Below are 21,466 nucleotides of genomic sequence, written 5' to 3'. Positions count from 1 at the left end.
GTCAGACAGGGCAAGAAAGCAGAATTCTCAGTGAGAGATGACAGTCTACTGCTACACTAGGGCAGAATGTGCATTCCTTATGATGTAGATTTGAGGCAGATCATTATGAAGGAAGCACATGAGTCTCCTTTTGCTATGCACCCTGGTGGTACTAAAATGTATAGAGGGTTGAAAGAACACTATTGATGGATGGGTATAAAAAGAGATGTAGCAGAATTTGTTTCCAAATGCCTAACTTGTCAACAAGTGAAGGCAGAGTATCAAGCACTAGCTGGTTTGTTACATCTACTACCAGTACCGGAATGGAAATGGGAGAGAATAAATATGGATTTTGTGATGGGACTTTTGAAGACACAGAAGAGTTATGATGTAGTATGGGTCATTGTTGACAGACTAACCAAGTCTGCTCACTTTCTACCTGTCCGGATGGACAATAGTTTGGAAAGATTGACCAAGTTGTACATATATGAGATTGTGAGACTGTATGGAGTGCCGATATCCATTATATCTGACAGAGATCCTAAGTTCACTTCTAGATTCTAGGATAGTCTTCAGAGAGCCCTAGGAACTAGACTGAACTTCAGCACGACATTCCACTCACAGACAGATGGCCAATCTGAGAGGGTAATTCAGATCTTGGAGGACATGCTACGGGCTTGTGTGATTGAGTTTGAGGGTAGTTGGGACACGCACTTGCCTTTCATTGAGTTCGCTTACGACAACAGCTACCAATCAAGCATTGGGATGCCTCCATATGATGCTCTATATGGCAGAAAGTGTAGAACTCCCTTGTGTTGGGATAAAGTGGGCGAAAGGAAGATGATTGGGCCCGAAATTGTTTAGCAGACTAAGGAGAAAATTATATTGATCAGAGATCAACTCAAGGCTGCATCAGATCATCAGAAGTCCTACATTGATTTGAAGAGGCGAGACATTGAGTATACAGTGAGTGAGAAAGTATTCCTCAAAGTTTCCCCTTGGAAGAAAATTATGAGATTTGGCAACAAGGGGAAACTAAGTCCTCGTTTCATAGGGCCATATGAGGTTCTGGAGAGAGTGGGTCCTCGGGCATATCGTTTGGCACTACCTCCAAAGTTGGAGAGGATACATAACATCTTTCATGTATCCATGTTGAGAAGGTATAGATCCAACCCATCTCGTGTACTACAAGTGGAAGAAATTGAAGTAAATTCGGACCTCACATATGAGGAAGAACCCATAGAGATTCTGGCTTATGAGGTGAAGCGACACGAACAAGCAGACATCGTTGGTAAAGGTCTTTGTGGAACCATCATTCAGGCCAGGAGGCTACTTGGAAACGAGAAGAGGACATGAGGAGGCAGCACCCACAGCTGTTCAGAGACTAATACCAGGTAAAATTTTGAGATAAAATTTATTTTAAGGGGGGGGGGATAATTGTAACACTCCTATTTGCATGGCCTAGTGTATTTTACTGTTTCAGTGACCGTTGTCGGTCCGGACAATTAAGGAAAGTAGAACCATGCATAAGATATCTAGATAAGCCCTGAATGTAAATAATTAGTGATTGCCAGATAGGTAAGTATAAATAAGAAAAATAGAACATAAAAGGCTAAATGAGCCGGGAGTCACAGTGATGGGTGACCTTCCAGGGAAGTGACTGCGAGGTCAGTCTTAACCCAAATTCTGAATTGAAAAATATGACGCTGCAGTCCTTAGGACTATTGCGAACATAGTGGAAAAGAGAAAATCACAGAAAAGAATTATTAAGTAGGTCAAATAATTAGGTCAGAGATCCGGAAGAAATATCGAATAACTTGCAAACCGGATCGAACCAGCGATGGGCAATTTAGTCAATTCACCCCTAGAGCTGACTCTTGACCTAATTGTCTAATAAAATCAGAGAAATAAAAATTTCTGAATCAAGAATTAGATTAAAGAACTAATGAAAAATTAAGGAAAATTGAAAAAGAAAAGAAAAAGGTTTATTGCATCATGTGGATGACATCATTGTGATGTCAAAAATCAATTTTATTTTCCCAACTTTTTTTTCCAAGTCAAATACATAAATTTACACTTAAAATACGTAAAAATTAAAAAGAAAAATCACTTCTTCCCTTTCCTTAAGTTTCGGTTGCCCCTCCCATTGCCACCTCCATTGACAATCCACCATGGAAGCTTGATTCAAGCTTGATTTTCCATACACATAACCCTAAATTCCCCCAAAATCTTCCATAAAAACTTGCTATCTCAACTAGAAAAGAAGATTGAAGAAACAAAGAAAAGGAAAAAAGAAGAGAATTGAAGAATTGGACATCCAAGTTGAGGTTAGTAATTTAAGTTAAAAATTTTAGTTTATTATTTGTGTGTTTAGCTCAATTAACCTGGAACTCAACTTAAAAATCAAAAGAAAACACCTATGGGGGATTGATTGGGATTTTGGCCAACCAAAGGTGGAGTTGGAATTGAATGAATTTGATGCATTTGAATGGTTATTAAGGTTGAATTATGTTTGTAGACTATGGATATATATTTTGATTTCATTAGATATTAAATTTATGTAATTAGGGTTCTTGAGCATGTGAAAATTTGGAGAAAAATTAGGGAATTGGTCAATTGATAGAATTGACCTTAGTTGAGTTGAAAAATGGTCAATTGGGACCATCTGTGGTGTGTGTGAATTTGTAGAACCAAATTGTAATTCTGATTGGTTAGTGTACAGATTCTGGCAGCTTGACCTAGGTCCCTTTCAGGGACCAAAACTGAAAATTTAGCGACCCAATTGGTGTGAGGCTAGTTGGGAATGAAAACAGACACATGATGGCACATTTTTCATTTAGGAACCATGCCTAGAAAATGACATAACATAGTGAACAATTAGGTCAAACCCGAGTGTAGTGCACTACCACTGTACCAAAATGACCAGATAAATAGTGTTTGTTCATTTGGTCATAACTTGGGCTATATAGGTCCAAATGATCTGATTTTTGTGGCATTGGAAAGGTATAACATAGCACTACAACTTTTATGAAGAATACCAACCCAAATTCTACCCATAACCCAGTCATTTTGCCACCCAAAATTAGTGATCCAAAACTGTCAGAACCAAATTAGGTGCCCAGAAATCTGGGTTAAACTAATCCGGCCAGCTATGTTCAAATGGCCATATCTTGGGCTGCAAAACTCCAAATGGAGTGATTCAAAAAGGGAAGTAAATTTAAGATAATAAGGAACAAGTTTTATGAAGAATACTTTACCAAATTTTCACAGCAACATGACCAATGGAACAGTATAAAATAGGACATCAAATTTAGAAATTTTGAAATTGTACATAAGAGACCTAAAATTTGAAGAAACAATCAAAACCAACAAATTAGGCACCCAAAATGTGGTATGTGGGTGTAATTGGATTTTCCATACCTATTAAGCATATTGGGGCTAGAATTGAGCATATATGAATTAATTATTAGATTTATTGTGAGATAAGATACTGAAACACTGTCAATTGTGTGTTTCAGCTGAAAAAGACTCGGAAGGGACAAAGGACTGAGTCAAGGTCTAGAGGCGACTCACGTCAGGTTTGTGCAAATAAATTTATGTAATTGTTTTCCAATTGAAAATTTAAATTGCTATGCTTTATGAAATCGCTGTGCTATTTATGAATTGTGTTGCCACTTTATGACTCTAAAAAAATGACTTTGGAAATTGTTTGGGGTCTCTCATAAATTATTGGAAATAATTGTTTTAAATTGATTTTGGATTCACACTTAGCATGACAGTATCACATTATTCCTTCTCCATTTATGGGGTTGAGATCGTTTATTTTCCTCCATTTCTGGCTTACCAGCTGAGGTCGAGATCCGATGAGTACTCATTGGCTAGCTAGCCACCTCCCTCATTGATTTCGATTAGTGAGGTTGTAGATCACTTTATCGTGGTGTACAACACGGCATTGATTGGAAATTTTGTGTCATGACTTAAGTTGTGTATGAATTGGTAACACTGTGTTTATTAAATTATTTGACCAAAGCTGTGCTATAATGAGTTTTGAAAAATTTGGAAATGTGATTGTAAGATTTTTAAATTGTGAATTGTTCATAAATATTTTATATTATGTATTTTACATTTTATTGTGCACCACTGAGTATTTTTATACTCAGCGATACCTTTTTTTGCTGTCGCAGATAAAGGCAAGGAAAAAGCAGCAGAGTGAGCTGCTAATTGTGGGGACTACTCAGAGACTTTTGTACGGGTATTTGATTATATCCTTGTAATTATTTGATGTAAATAATTTTAGAGTCATATATATTATTGTAACTGAGCAGTTGTACAATTAATATGTAATCATATTGTCTTTTGACTTTTTATGTCTGTGAACTAAATTGTAAATGTAATCAAATATTTTAAATGCAATGTGAATGGATTTACTTAACTGTTTTGCAAATGTTATGAATTGTGGAGATTGGATGGATTTGTGTTGATTGAGTGATTTGGTGGTTGAGATTTGATGAAGTGCTATTATTAGAAGTGTTTTTCCACAGGTAAATTTTTTGCTTTTCTCAATTAGTGCCAGCACTTTGTCGAAATTTTTCCAGAATTTGCGAAAAAATAAAATTGGTCAAAAATTTTACATTGCTTTTCAACTTTAATTAAATGTTTTTAGTTCCTACAAAAAATGCTCACCATTTTCAAAAAGTAAAAAAATGATTTTAAAATCCCTTGTATTGTACTTAATGGGTTATAGGTAGATGAAGTTCGGTAAGTCATTAAGTATATTATGGGATCATGTTATGCCTTACAGAGGGGCAAGGTGTGACACATCCACCACTACATTTTGCCTTCCATTTGCTGTCACAACTTCTTATCCACTTAATTTGATATCCATTAAGTATCTCATATTTTGATATACAATCTTTAAATTGTTGGACATTCTTAAATATCATTACTACTTTAAACTCAAAAGTACTATGATTACACCTTGGATTATACGCTAAGTTCATTTTCTTTCTTTTTTTTTTTTTTTTTTTTCTCACATCAAAATCATTCTCCTCGCTGCTGTTAGATGTTTCAAACCCCTCATAATCATTATCATCACAACAATGGATAAAGTCTCTAAATTTAACTATTAAAGATGATTGGCGTCCATGGTTCGTCAATAGTCAAATTGCAGGGTTGGTTTTCAGATTGAACTTTTGATTATGATTTTGCAAATTTACTTCCATGTAATTATTTCATTTCCATGTTCTATTTCATGATCATTTGCAATTAACTTTGTAATCAATTTTGCTGCAGCTATGTAACTATGTATTCGAAGAACAAGTACATTTTGACGTATGCAACTGTTAAGGCAAGTAAAAGGCTTTGCTTCGTTCTCCCTTCATACATACTTATGAACTCTAACAAAAGCTATAAAAGAAAATTTTCCTCTTTTTTTTTTTAATATTTTCTTGATCATGAACAGGGAGCAGGTCACACAGCTCCAGAATACAAACCTATGCAATGCCTTGCCATGGTTGATAGGCGGTTTGCAGATTATCTACTGTAGAATATAAACTGCTACCGAAAAGGAAATTTTTTTAATTAGATATTTCATTTGTTTTAATTTGTCATTTTTGTTATGAGGGTCCATTTATCTGTTTGTGATCAATTTGCATTGCCGTCTCAGGCTTAACTCCTAAAGAATGCATTGTTTTCGAGTTGGACAGGCTTAACAATCAAATTTTATTTGCAAACAAAGACAAGTGCATGCCTTCACTTAGATTACCAAAAACACGCTTAGATTTATTACAAAAGAGGGATCAATTTGACATTTTTTTAATTGAAAGAGCAAGCCTTCTAAACCATAAGAAGTACATGTGTAGATGGAAGAACCAGATCCTTAAAACACACAAATTATGACAAACAGAGATGTTTTATGGAGATCAGAAAGCCAAGCCAGAATCATTGAATTTCTGCTCAGTTATTTGGTCAATTCGAGCTGCCATTTCAGCTGTCAAATGGTTTTTCCAATCACCAACCTTACCTTTCCTGAAAAATGCATTGTTTTCCATTCTGAAAGGTCCTGCTGCAGAAGTGTGCTTTTCACTCTTATTCACCTCCAAATTGCTAAGAATTTCAAAGCTGCACAAGTCGACGAGTTTTTGCACTGATCCTTGCCTTTCTTCTTCCGTGGAGAAAGGGCAACGTATGAACTCTGCCATTCTCTTGGCATAGGAGAAGTTGTCATTTTGTAGATCTTCATATTTGATGAAGAGCATTCTCTCAAGAAATTGAAGGCTTGCTTTCCAATAACCCAAAACATGATCCTAGAAAGGGTCGCCAGGATTGAGTCCTTCACAAAATTTCTGACATGCCTCCTCCAATGGAAAGGTTTCTGCGCTTGTACCTCTTAACTTACCAGTAAAGTGCCACAATGAAATAAACAAATCCTTGGGATCCCTGAAGATGTAAATAATTTTACACTTACACTCTACAATGGACTTGGGCAAGGAAGTGTAGGGCATGTGAGTGGACAAAAGTGGAAGTTCAGGGTCTCTGCTGGTAATGTCAATGAATGATAAAATTTCAATAAAGGGCACAACATCATGTGGAAGCTCAGAAAGCAAAGGATTTGTAGAGGAATAGCTAAAACGTTTTCTTGTCAGAACAGCAAAAGACAGGGCTTTAAGTCAAGTTGTTCCAGATTTTGGATGGTCAGATCAAAATATCGAGGTTGAGCTTTGAAGTGTTCCTGTGCAGACATGATGCCTTCAAGTATATTTTGACCGCACCAAAAGCCTTGGTATTCATGGAGTTGCTGAGATTGAAGCCATCTATCTTCAATTCGAGGAAGGATTGAGATGATCTCCTTATACTTTGTATGATTTGTTGAAGATGCGTTGGTTCCTAAAACAGGAGCCTCACTTTTATTGGATAAAATGGAAGATGGTTCCATGAATGAAAGCAAATACCCTCAACTCTCAAGAATCATTTATGAAAAAACTCATATGGACTACATCTACTATATAGGAAAAAAGCACATGAATGATTAGGGCTAATTTGAAAATTTTTATCTAAACTAAATCTATCATGCACTAAGAACACATTATATGTGATGGACCTATATATTTATATTCACGATGAATCAGATTTAAATAAAATTTTTCCTTAAATTTAAAATATCTTACCCAAAAGATAACAAGTTACTTTTTATCGTAATTAATCTATAATTTTATTTTATAATTTTGAATAATGTTGTATTTAGATTCATGAATTTAAATTTATAAATTTGAATTTGAATCAAATACTAAGATAAATATAAAGAAAAAAAAAATCTAAAATAACAATACTAGTATGCTATTTCAAATTCAAATTCAACTTACAATTTTTTTTAATATTCACTTTCATTTAAATTCAAATTTAAAAAAAAAATGTAAAATAAAATATTTTTAAATTTATAAATTTTAAATAAAATATTTAAAATCTAAATTTATGTATTCATATCTAATTTAAAATTTAATACTATAATTACACATGATATAATTGAGATTTGGACAGTTTAGGTTACCTAGCGAATCCGGGATTTTCTTTGGTTGATGTTTCATGATAAATTAATGCCTAATTCTCGGCGATGAAATGGAGGCGTTACCGATGACCCAAGTTGTGTTATATGTGGCTAGACGTGTGAATCTGTCGCCATTGAGGGCCTGTCATGTGGCTTCTGAGGCGTGGCATCGAGTTTGGGACCCTGCGTCTTGTCTCCCATGAATTGATTGATTTTTGGCCTTAATGTAGATGCTGAGCCAATCCAAATTCTGTGTATTTTTGTAAGTACATTGAGACTATAAGGTATTAAATGATGAAAATTTATATAAGTATGAGATATATTTAGAAATATAAAAAATAAATAATTATATGTATGACATGTTTCAAAATAATTTTGAAAAGTAAAAAATATTTAATTAAATTTAAATGAAATTTATTTTTATTTAAATTTAATTTTAAAAATTTATTTTATTAAAAAAACTTAATTGGACCTAATTAGGCTCTCTAAGGCCAATAAGCCCCATTGAGTATTTTGATTAAATAAATAAAAGTTTATGATTTTTTTATTTAATTATTTTTAAAGGAAAATAAAAACCAAATAGAAAGTTTTCCTTTGAAGGCTTCTTAAATCTTTTTTATTTAGGGATTACATAAACATCCTATATAGTATTTTGATTTAAACCCTATAAATATCTCATAGAAAAAGGGAAAAAAAAAAAAAAGGAAAGAGGAAGGGAGGAGAGAACATCACAACACAAAAGAAAACTCTCACTCCATCTCTCCAATTCGGTAAGTTTTCTTCATCTCCATCTTTATTTCTTCTTTTTGTTGCTTTTTTCCTTTTTTTTTTCCTCCTAGAAATCTTCAAGATCTCTTTAAAATATGTATTCTAAATTTTGAATATTTATGAAATATAACATATATCTATTTTTTTTTTATGTTTATATGTCTTTAGATAGTTTTATATATTCATAATATTCATATATATGTAAAAATTTGAGGGCGATAACAACTCTGCACATATTCTTGTTGCTATCATTTCATTTTTTTAATTATTTTTTTTATTTTTGTTTTTGTAAAAATTGTATAATCTTCATCAAATTTTGATAATTTTAGCTTCAAGAATTGTGAAAAAAATTGTTGAATTGAGTAAGTTATAGCCGTGCAAAGTTAGGGTGTCAATAGATCACAATTTGTAGTGCAGCTGACTTTCAAAGCTCATATTTCTCTCAATTTTTAATCTTTTTCTGTGATTTTTTGGCTTAAAATTAAATTAAAGATATTATCTAACTTTTCCAATTAGTTTCATGAAAAAATCTTTTGTAATTTTAGATATATTGTGGTTTTAAAAAAGTAGTGCAAATCTATTACCATCAAAAGTTCTAATTTTCGTAAATTATTTGATAATGATTTTGATCTGATTATTAATTTTATAATTTAATATGATGTTTGATCTTGCTCTTGTAATTTTTATGTAATTTTTATACTTGTTTAGATATTTTTAGAAATTCAAATACAAAACACAATGTCAAATCTAGAAATTTTATTTTTTTAATTTCTTTTTTGTGTTCAAGTTTTAAATTGTATATTGATATAATTTTAATGATGTATATGATGTGATATAATGTTATGAAGTATTTGAATTAGGTTAGATAGACCCATAGCCATTATATAGTTTTGGCTTATTAAAAGCACATATTATAAGTGATTAAATTTTTAATTATAATGTTTATTTTATTTTATTTTAAAAAATAAATAGGTAAGTGCTACAATATAAGCACCAAAAAGGACAATAATTACGTGGAGCTTAATGGAGTTTAACGGGAGTAAAATAGAGACTAACTTACCATACTAGAAGAGAAAGCCCTTCCTTAAGGGTAGCTTAACCCAATGGCAACTGCAATAATTAAAAGGTAAGTACCTCTTAAACTTTCTTAAAATAACAATTTTGTATATACTTTGTAGTAATAATAGGATTTACTTAGTAAATAATAACATCAATTTTATTTGCATATTTAGCCTATTTGTGTATTGAAATTTAATTAAATAAATATTAGATAAATTAAAATTAAATCTTATTTGTAAATAATAACTCCCTGTTTGAATTACTTGCGCGTGTAGGTTTAGAAATTGCATTTTTAGATAAGAAGTTTGATAAAAGAATAATAAACAAGACTTTTAGAAATATCAGTAGAAAACTAGCACTCGAATTAATGAGTTTACACCAGGCGCAAGGGGTGCCTAACACCTTCCCTTTGCTTGCCCAATATCCCAAACCTAGACATTGGGCTATAATGATGATGGTTGTGGAACCTCTACAAGGAGTAAGTTGCCATCCATGACCCTATCGGAAAATTGAGTGCATTAATCAAATCCTTTCGGTTGTCCCTTTGGAAATTGATTCCTTAATTAGATGTTCCTCAAAAGAAACAATGAATATATCATGGTTATTGTCCAAGTGGTGATTTCTCTCTATCTATGCCTTTGTAGCTTAAATCCTTAGTACCATTGTAGTGTTATGAGAAAACTGTACTTATTAGTGGACTCAATTTTGTTAAGATTGTATAAATTGCATATCTAGAAAATGTTGTCTAAAGAGGTGATACTTAAGTGAGACTGATGTGACTCCACCATCTTTCCAGGGCATTACTTAGTACACTTTATGTGATCGTAGTAGATGATCCTTCGCCTCACGCCACAATTTCCCTATGGTGGATTTAGCAGTGGCAAAATGAAAAAATCTTTCAAGGTGCTTCTCCATCTATTGATTCACGAATGGCTTGTTTGTTGAGTCAAATGAAGTTGTATTCAAGAGCTTAAAGTAGGCAGAGTTATGTTGCTTCTTCTATAGCATGCTTTAATTCTGTCCATCTTGTCTTTTAAAAGCCTACTAGGGAAGGTTGGATTTAGCAAAACATGGATGGCTCCAGTAAGGGTGTTAGAAAAATCAATATAACCCTTACCATATTCGATCAAGCATATTAATCCATAATCGATCTTGTATCACTAGTCCATATTTAATCACATGTTACCTATGAGTTAAACATAAAATTCATAGTCTAAATATACTTGGATTGTAGATAATTTCTAAAGAAATTGTGGAAAATAAAGCACTTGATGAAAGCACCTTGATAAGACCAAAATCTCAACAAGGAAAAACACTAATATAGAACCACAAAAAAAAAAAAAATCATTTTTCTCTCGTTTGTGTCGTCGAAATTATGCCAAAAAATACAAATCTCTTTTTTTTTTCTTTTTTTCTTTGATTTATATATGGCTCTATTCTTCTATTTGGTGTCAACTTGTATTACCTTATTGTAATACTTCACGCAATAGAAGTAGAGAGAATTGCTAATTCTAATTCTAATAGGAAATTTACTCATAATGAGCTCTTATATCAATAAAGTTCTAAGCCTTATATTTTGGGCTTACTTAAATAGAGCCCATCATGGGTGTTCATGCTTCATCTTCCACTCACTCATGATGGGATTAGCTTTCTTTCTCAGTTACTGCAATCTTCATACTTAACAAATAGACTGTGTGATCAGTGCATACTTTGAGAGCTCAAGTGCTATATATCTGTTAGGATAATACAACTCCTCGAATGATGGAAATGGAGTAGATGCAGTATGCAGTATGCTAGATCATTATATCACATTTACATCTCTTCTGATCTCATTAGATGTATTTTGAGCTCATAATTATGTCATATCCATTGATAAACATAATTGACTGGTCTATCAACACAAACTTAATGTGATAGTACTCAATGATCTTCCTCTTCTTCCGATGCTCTCAACCTTAATTTAACTCATTTTTTTAGGAATGCCTAACTAGACCGTATCTTCCATAGTCCTTTGGCAACATCCTAAAATAACGAACATTAAACTAAATCTCAAGTAATAGATTGGAGTCGTGAGGGTACGGACAAAGATTATTCATAATCTTTTAGGGTTTCACATGATTACAAGCAGAGATCTTCACTTGTATTTTCCTAGCTGGATACTAGCACATGTGGTATGAATCACATGTTATAGTATTAACTCTTTTCTCACAGGGCATATGCCTTTACTTTAGATACTGTATAGATGATAATTTAGGCACTCCTAATTCCCAAATTTGAGTTCCCTTATTTACTCTGTTCATTTAGAACTCACATCTAGCATTGAAGATAGATAATGTGACTTATTCACATGATGTCAATATACTTCTTAAAATGACCCAATGATCTCGACTTTTTGAAACAACTTTGCAAGTTATAAATTTTGAGCTCTCAATATTATCTCATAGATAATATAAAACTTAAAATTGTCTCATCTTCATTTTCTCTTTAGTTAATAAAGGTGATTACCTGTGTGAAAAGGCTAGTACTTTTTTTTACCGGACATACTACTTACAGTTAAAAAAATTATGTCCTTAAACATAAATAAAAATATGTATGTATATTTTGCAACAAATTGCAGTTAGGTGCTAATAACATTATCATAATAATGTGTCTTATATGAATATAAAAAAATATACTAGTACATTTAACATCTATGCAATCCTAATGATTTTACATGGCTACATAAAACAGCTTTTGCTATAGGCTTAGTAAATAGATATGCTATCATCTCATGCATAGAAATATACTTCATGTTCTCTTCTATGTGTGCAACCATATCCTTAATAAAGTCGTACTTGATGTCATTGTGTTTGGTTTTTCTATGATACTTAGGATCTTTTGTATAAGCTATTACTGCTTGACTATTACAATAAATAGTCAAAGGTTCAACAACATTATCAGAAATTCTTAAGTGTACCAGAAATCACTTTAACCAAATAGTTTCTTACACTACAGCTGGAAACGCTATGAACTTATATTCTATTGTTGATAGAGCTATACATGATTATTTCTTACTGCACCAAGTTATGGCTCCATTGTTTAGTAAGAAGGCATGGCTAGAGATAGATTTTTTCTCATCTAAATCACCTCCCTAAACAGCATCTGTATAACCTTTCAATTGCAGACCACTTCCTTTATAACATAATGAGTAATCAGTTGTGCCCTTAAGATACCTTAATATCCCCTTTACTACTTTCCAATGTGCTTGCCCAGGATTGGATTGATATCGACTCACCATGCCAACAACATAGCAAATATTAGGTCTTGCACACGTCATAGCATACATTAAACTTCTGACTACACTGGCATAGGGAATATTTTTTATTTGTTATCTCTTGAGAATTCTTAGGACCTAGTCTTTGGCTTAGAGCTTCACCTTTAGAAATGGGAGTATCTATGGGTTTACAGTCTTGCATATTAAATCACTCTAGAACCTTTTAAATATATCACTAATTTCTTTAAGTGATCATTTGAAATCTTAATTCCAAAGATATATGTAGCTTCACCTATGTCTTTCATCTCAAAATTAGATGATAACCATCCTTTAATAGTTTTGAAATACTCACTATCATTTCTAGCTATAAGTATATCATCTATATACAATGATAAGATTACAAATTTATCTTCAGATTGGTTGACATTTACGCAATGTCCTCATAAAACATAGTGAAATCAAATAACATGATGGCATTATGAAACTTAGTATACCATTGCCTTAAAAACTATTTAAGGCCATAAATTGACTTCAAAAGTTGACACACTTTATGTTCTTAGCCTTCTTTGATGAAACCTGCGGGTTATTTCATGTATATTTCCTCATCAAATTCTCCATTGAGAAAGGCAGTTTCCACATCCATTTGATGTAAATCAAGGTCTCAATTAGCTACTATAGCCAAAATTAATCTTATCGAAGTAATTCTCACAATAGACGAAAAAGTTTCCTCATAATCTATTCCTTCCTATTATGTATACCCTTAGCCACTAGGCGAGCTTTGTATCTTTTAATACTGCTGTCAGCCTTACGCTTTATCTTGAGAACCCACTTGTTCCCCATTACTCTACGTTCTTTAAGTAATTCAATAAGTTCCCAAACTTAGTTGGATTTCATAGACTTCTTTTCCTCCTCCATTGCCTTAATCCATTTTCCTTTAGCTGGGCATGAAGAGCCTCTTTTATATTCCTTGGCTCTTCTTCATCGGGAGTAACTATAAATGCTTCCCCTTCGATCTCAAAATGATGATGGGGAACCATTGTACAACTCATTCGTTATAATTGAGATTGAATCATTAACTCATCATTGGGTATGTTACTCTCACTCGGGCCAGGCATCAAAGTTGGACTAACTTCAGGGTGCAATGGTGAATCTGAACGAACATATTCATCTATATTCATATTGCTCCCACTCGTAAGTGTATCCATTTGAATTTCTATAGCGGAAGCATCCTTGTCATGAGTTTCAAATAGAGATAAGTCTTGACCTATCTTACCCTACTTTGGAAAATCATTCTCTAAGAATGTGACATCTCGTGATTCAAATTCAGTTATACTTCCATTTTCTTGATCACCTATTAGAACATATCCTTTTGATTGTTTAGAGTACCTTATAAAGATACATTTCCTTCCCCTTGGACCTAGTTTTCTAAATATGTGGGATGGATCATGAGCAAACACAGCACATCCCCAAGGTTTCATAAAACCTAGGTCTAGTTTATGGTTTGTCCAAAGCTCGTATGGAATGAAAGTAACCGATTTGGTAGGCATACGGTTAAGCACAAAAGTGGCAGTTAAAAGTACATCATCCCAATAGGTAATTGGCAAATTAGCTTTGAGCCATCATTGACCTAACCATTTCTAATAGGGTCCTATTTCGCCTTTCTGCAACACCATTTTTTTCCAAAGTTCTAGGAATAGTCAACTATCGTTCTATTCCCCTTCATCACACAATTCCTTAAATTGACCAAATAGATATTCTCTACCTCGATTGGTTTTTAAAGCCTAAACTTTTCTCTCTAATTGATTCTCAACTAAATTCAAAAATTTAATGAAGCAACTTAAAGCTTTATATTTATGAGATATCAAATAAACATAACCGTATCAAGTGAAGTCATCTATAAATATGATGAAATAAATAGCCCCATGCCTAGGCCTTACATTTATTGGACCACATATGTCAGAGTGGATTAATTACAATGGAAATTCAGCTCTAGTTCCTTTTCAAAATGGTTTTCTTGATATTTTTTCCATTAGGCAATATTCGCAAGTACACAATTTCACTTTATTAATACTAACTAGTAGGCCCTTTTTAGCCAATCTTTACATGCGTTGTTGACCTAGGGGCCAAGTCTAGCGTGCCATGTGTTAACATCATTTTTAGACTTATCAGAAGATATAAATAAGGAAAAAATAATAATATTATTAGAATTACTTATAATATCCAAAATAATAAAACCATCTAGAAAATATCAAAAATCATAAAAACTTAATCCTAAAAACAAGTTTACTCTTAATTCATAAACGTTAAGGGTAAAACCTAGTTTAACTAAAAAAAATAGAAACTAAATTCCGATGAATTTCTGGAGCAAACAAGACATCATGTAGGAGCAGGGTCCGACCTTTATGCATGACTAACTTGCATATGCCAATCCTTTTCACCTATACATTGGAGTTATTGCCAACATATATCCATCTTGTATTATGAGATAGACGTCAGAATTCCATGAACGCTTCTCTATCCTTCGCTACATGGTTTGTGGCTCCTGAGTTTACAGTCCACAAAGGATTAGATTAAATTAGTAAAATAGAATGAGAAACATTTATTACACTCATAAGTGCTAAAAGTCCATTTACCTTTTTGGGCTTGGTGCAATCACGAGTAAAATGTCCCTTATTGCCATAGTTAAAACACTTCATTTTTAAAATGTTCTTTTTTTTTCCTTCTTGAGTGGAGCTTTCCCCTTTCTAGTTTTTTGTTTCTTATTTGTTTCACCCTTTCCTCACCTTGAGGGTTCCCACCTTGGTTCTTAGCTTGCTAAAATGGAGGCACTCTTCCTCTAGTTCAAGGTGATGTGTAGCACCTCCCAAGTCTTGATATGGTTGTTGTGGGTTAAGTGCATCTTCATATTCTCCCAGTTGTTTGGCAGAGAGTGTATGATAGTTTGGATTTGCTATTTATCAGTCAAAATATGACCTCCATCTTTAAGCTCATTGACCATGTTATTTATGATCCTTATATGTTTCTTTATGTCATGATGAGGACACTTCTTGTAAGTGTCAAATTTGATAGTTAGAGCTCTAAATTTGGTGATCAAAATACGTCCAAACTTTTCCTTAAGAGCAGACTACATGTCCTTAGCCCTGTCATATTTCCTAAATTCTCGCATCACATCATCATCCATATTGCTTAGCAACGTAATGTAAGCGATGGAATTCATTTTTGCAAGCTTCATATGCCTTACGGTCCTACCTATGCTGGGCCATGTTGCCCTATTTGGGTACTTCCATGACTAGGTTGAAAACCTCTAGAGCTTCTTATTCCTCAAGCACATACTAGATTTTCACACTCCAAATTTCAGAATTGTCACCATTAAGCTTTTTACTCTTGTTTAGCTCTACACAATGTTCTTAGTAGCTAGCGACATTTTTTTGTTTAGGATATTTTATGCATATTTATTAGCACTTAATAATATGCATACATCTACCTTTGCACTAACTAATTATGCTAATATTCATCTTACATTAGGTTTAGAATCGAAAGTTCACTATATTTTCAATCATCCTCTAAGATCCTAATGTATAATAAAAATAACATAATTAATTATATAAGGTAATATTCTTAAATAACATTTAATCTAAGATCTTAATAAACTTATACTATAATAAATTTATTATTTTTCCTTATCTTATATTTAAATCCCATAGGAAGTAAATAAATAAAAAATGAACAATGATATAATAAAATAAATAATAAATATTTTTATTACTATTTTAAAATAAAATATTCATAATAATAAAGAATATCCAAAACAAATATTCCTTGGTAATCTTCGTATATTGTAAAGGATGATGGAGAGCCTTGATACTGGAAAAGATTCTTCCAACTTTTTATTCAACTCAAATTTCAGTCCATTGTCAACCTTAGGCAGCATTTTCTTGGCTAATGATTTCCATTTTCCATCTCATACAAATAGACTAAGTGAGAGGCATGCTGCTTTCCTAGCTATCCAGCTTTGATATTCCTTAATAAATTCCATCACTAGACGCTTATAACACCCAACAATGTTTTTATCTACTTTTTCCTAAGTGGAATCTAAAATTCCTCTTAAGTTAGGGTTAGGCAAAATGGCTCTTCGTGCTTTATATCTGTGACACCCCTTACCCGTCTACAGCAGTAATGAGCAAGATATGCCACGCAGTTAAAATTTTAACACCCTATTTTAATTCAATCATTTTTTTATTATTCCTAATTTATTTTTTTCATAGTTATGAAGTAAAATTTATAAAATATAATTCATTTAAGTCATTTATTGAAATTATAATTTATTTGAGGTTCCGAAAATTTTATAGAAAATCCAGCAGAGTACCGGTTAAAAATGGAGAAAACAGTTCTTCGGAACCTATGAAAAATACTTCCAATAATCATTTCCAATTATTCTCAAAATCCAATAACCATCAACATGGTCTCAACATTAGCAATCATTTCAAGTTCTCAACATTAATCCACAATTTCATTCAAATTCAAAATCAACTAAAATTTCATGAAGATATTCTCAAATTATATTAATTAACAAAATTCTTCAAATATGTATATCAACATATGATTACATAAATTTACTAATTTACATGAGTTCATAATTTACAAATCACAAACTACTACCCATTACAAAATGCAAAAACATAATTTCAAAAGGGACCTAAAGGTCCTACCACTGATGCAATCAGAGATGAGGTGACTCGACGCTAGGCATATCTATGACTCACCTACCGTGGTCCGCCGAGCTCTGTCTGCCTCCCCTAACCTATGCATGGCAAAAAGTGACGCGCTAAGCAATAATGCTTAGTGGTGCCAATAATAAAATAAAAAGAACTAATAAAAAAAATAATTATGCAATGAGTGTATTGATATCTCATGCAGACAAGTTTTTGATAATTATTGGTAATCTTATTTATTTGGTACTTGTTATATTCATTATTTCATTAAATTTATCAACTTTCATTTTTGGTTGCCCAAGTAACCTATACCGATGATCGGATCGATAAACGAGTAACCGCATCGATATCAAGTACTCGGCCATTACACCATCTGGCCACATATGTGTCTCCTGTGCAAACAAAATAATAAGTCAGAATAACATTAGGCACAAGGCCAAGTCTCAACACAATGTCAGAATGGCTAAAAGCCATGAAATCACATAATGGCATAATGCCATGTGCAGTACTGCTAATTGAACCTTATTGGCATGCCAACATATCCAAACCAATCTTGCTAGGTGTACTAGGGCATGTTAGACTTTTAAACTTTATAATTCTTGAAATTTAAGTTTAGGTGTTACTATTCATTCATTGGTCAACTAAAATGTTGACTTTTGCATAGACAATAGGTACATTGGTTCTAATACTCTCAACATACAACATTTTGCATTCTAAAGTTGTTGGTATTGGTTGCCAATACCATTTCTAAGCTTAGTGTTAATTATTCACAATTTTCAGATTTCTAAATTTTATGTTTATCGCTCTATTGGTCATTTGAACAAAGAGGGAATTTGGCAAAGTTATCTTCATGAAAGTTATTCCTTATTTTGTCTATTTACATTTCCTTTTTGAATCACTCCACTTGAGTTTTGTAACTCAAGTTATGGCCTAAACATCATAATCGGGTCGATTGGATAGAATCCAAAATTCTGGCCAAAAATGGTTCTACAAGATTTGGTAACATAAGTATGGTTGGCAATTTGACTAGGTTATGATCAGAATTTGGATTTGTGTTCTTCATGAAAGTTGTAGGTCTATGTCTCAGCTTTCTGTTGGTAAAATTTCAGGTCAATTGGACCTTTCTACACTTAGTTATCACTAAATGAATAAATACTGTTCATTTGGTCATTTTGCCCAGGCAGAATGCAAGTTACCCGAATTAGGGCAATTTTTAGGCTAACTTGGTTTGGTTTTCTGGGCAGGGTTTCTTCACCAAAGTTGTGCCATTATGTGTCTAGTTTCATGTCCAATTGGCCTTGTACCAATTGAACCTATACAACTCCATTTATGGCTACCCAAACCTGCTGGACTCATGGTCAGTCCTGCAGGTCAGCCAAGGCAGCTTACCAATCTCAAATACCAAGCCACAACTCTCTTCATTTCCTCATCATACACAACTAAATGGTCACTAATTGACTATTTAAACTTTCATTCACCAACACATGAACAAAATTTAAGTTTTATGCCTCAAACCCTAACTCCAACAACTAAAATTTTCATACACATACAATCCATAGTTTACAACACCAACATCATGTTCAATGGCAGCCATACACAAAATTTTTAGAATAAATTGGTACTAACCTTGACTTAGGCACTTTCTAAGGCTTAAAAACTTCATTTTCTTCCTTTCAAATTACTGCCCAAAGCTTGCTCTAGTGGTAGGGATAATTTTTAATGAAGGCAAGTTAGGGTTTTGAGGTGGTTTAAGGTGGGAATTGAAGCTTTAATAAGCTTTCAATGGTGGTTTGGGTGTGGAAGAGGAAACGGCTGGAAATGGGGAAGGAGATGAATCTGATTACTTTTATTTATTTTTGTCTCAATTATCCCTTTTTAATAGGCTAGCTTAATTGTGATTGGTGGGGAAAGGATTGATGACATCATGTGATGTCAAAATTGTTATTTAATCTCATTTTCTTTCCTTTTTTTCTCTACTCATTTTCAATTTAATTTTTAGCAATATTTATTCACATTTTGTGTCATAATAATTATTTACTTAACTGGACAAGTCGGCCAAAAATCATCTCTGAAGACGAAATGACCAAAATGCCCTCCGTTTGGCTTAACAGACTAAAATTGTCTATAGCGATTGAAAATTTTTTCTAAGCATTTTCTTGGAATTCTAATGCCATAGAAACCTCAATGACCCTTCTCTGGAGTCCCAAAAATTATTTTATGAATTTTTCCCCAGGTCTAGGGCTCCTAGTTGTGAGAACTGCAACTTCCTACTAGGTTACCCATTGCTTGGGCACTAGCTCATTTAACTTGGTTGTATTTTATTTCTAAAATTTTTTCTAAATTTTTCTTATTAATATTTGAGTTAATTATGGTTCCTTACTTTAGTTTAAATATTTTTTGACGTCTAACTGCTCGACCGACAATCGGTCACCGAACAGTAGAATGTACGGAGTTGCTACGGGGAGGATGTTACAACTCTTCCCCTCTAATTTAAATTTCGTCCTCGAAATTTACCTGATGCAAACAGTTGAGGGAACTGTTGCCCCATCGTCTCTTCACTTTCCCAAGTTGCCTCCTCGGTGTTGTGGTGCCTCCAAAGCACTTTCACTAGTGGAATCTACTTATTTCTCAACTCTTTCACTTCCTGAGCCAGGATCTGTATGGGTTCTTCTTTATATGTCAAATCCGGTTGTACTTCAATTTATCCCGTGGAGATGACATGTGAAGGATTTGAGCGGTATCTGTTAGCATAGATATGTGAAACACATTGTGGATCTTGTCCAGCTCTGGTGGTAAAGCTAGCCTGTAGGCCACTGGACCCACACGTTCAATGACTTCATATAGACCAATGAACCTAGGGCTTAACTTACCTTTTCTTCCAAACCTTAGTACCTTCTTCCACGGTGACACCTTGAGGAACATTTTGTCACTAACCGCATATTCTATTTATTTTCTCTTCAGGTCGGCATAAGATTTTTGTCTGTCTGAGGCAATCTTCAGATTGGCTTTGATTAGTTTTACCTTCTCCTCAGTTTGTTTCACCAGTTTTGGCCCTACCAATTTATCTTCGCCTAATTCAGTCCAGCACACTGGAGTTCTACATTTCCTCCCATACAGTGCTTCATACGGGGCCATTTGGATGCTAGCTTGGTAGCTATTTTTGTATGCAAATTCTGCCAGTGGGAGGTATCTATCCCAACTTCCCTCAAATTCAATGACACAACTCCTTAGCATATCCTCAAGGACCTGACATATATTTCACATTATTATTACCATTTCAGTTCAATATGTGTATTAGTACAATTGGTTTTAATTGTTTATCTAGATTACTCTTTCTGATTGCCCATCCATCTGAGGATGGAAAGCTGTGCTGAAGTGGAGTTGTGTACCCAAGGACTCATGCAACTTCTTCCAAAATCTCGATGTAAACTTTGGGTCTCGATCAAATATGATGGAAAGTGGAATTCCATGCAGTCTAACTATCTCACTGATATACAATTCTGTTAACTTTTCTAATGAGTAGTCAGTCCTTACTAGCAGAAAGTGTGCTGACTTTATCAATCTATCTACTATCACCCATACTACATCATGCTTCTTCTGGGTGAGAGGTAGACCACTTGCAAAATCCATGGTGACCCGATCCCATTTCCATTCTGGTATGTGTATAGGCTGTAGCAAACTTGATGGAGCTTAATGTTCTGCCTTGACTTGCTGACATGTCAAGCATTTAGTCACATAGTCAGCTATATCCTTCTTCATACTAGGCCACCAATACTGAAGTTTCAGATCATGATACATTTTTGTACTTCCTGGGTGCATAGCATAAACACAGGTGTGTGCCTCTTTCAGAATACTGGCTTTCAATTCCCCATCATCTGGTACACATACTCGTCCTTTATAGTACAGACACCCATCTGCTTTCATCTCATAATCAGTTGCTTTCCCTTCTGAGATTTTACTCACAGTAGTCATTAATTTCTCATCTACCTTTTACCCATCTAAAATCTGCTGTAGCAGGTTTGGCCTTACTTGCAACTCAGCCAAAATAGCTCCATCTCAAGCCAAGGATAGACGGGCATTCAATGATCTCAAAGCTGTGATGGATTTTCTGCTCAAAGCATCTGCAACTACATTTGCCTTCCCAGGATGGTA

General features: G+C 33.6%; 1 pseudogene; it reads right to left on the bottom strand.

Annotated features, from left to right (window-relative positions):
- Positions 1-5,788: 5,788 nt before the first annotated feature.
- LOC110670080 (flavonol sulfotransferase-like) lies at positions 5,789-6,945 on the bottom strand (annotated as a pseudogene).
- Positions 6,946-21,466: the final 14,521 nt, after the last annotated feature.

The sequence above is a fragment of the Hevea brasiliensis genome, unplaced genomic scaffold (assembly GCF_030052815.1).
Source record: "Hevea brasiliensis isolate MT/VB/25A 57/8 unplaced genomic scaffold, ASM3005281v1 Scaf269, whole genome shotgun sequence".
NCBI classification, from domain to species: domain Eukaryota; kingdom Viridiplantae; phylum Streptophyta; class Magnoliopsida; order Malpighiales; family Euphorbiaceae; genus Hevea; species Hevea brasiliensis.
The sequence above is the reverse complement of the archived record's forward strand: the minus strand, read 5'-3'. Positions and strand labels throughout refer to the sequence as shown.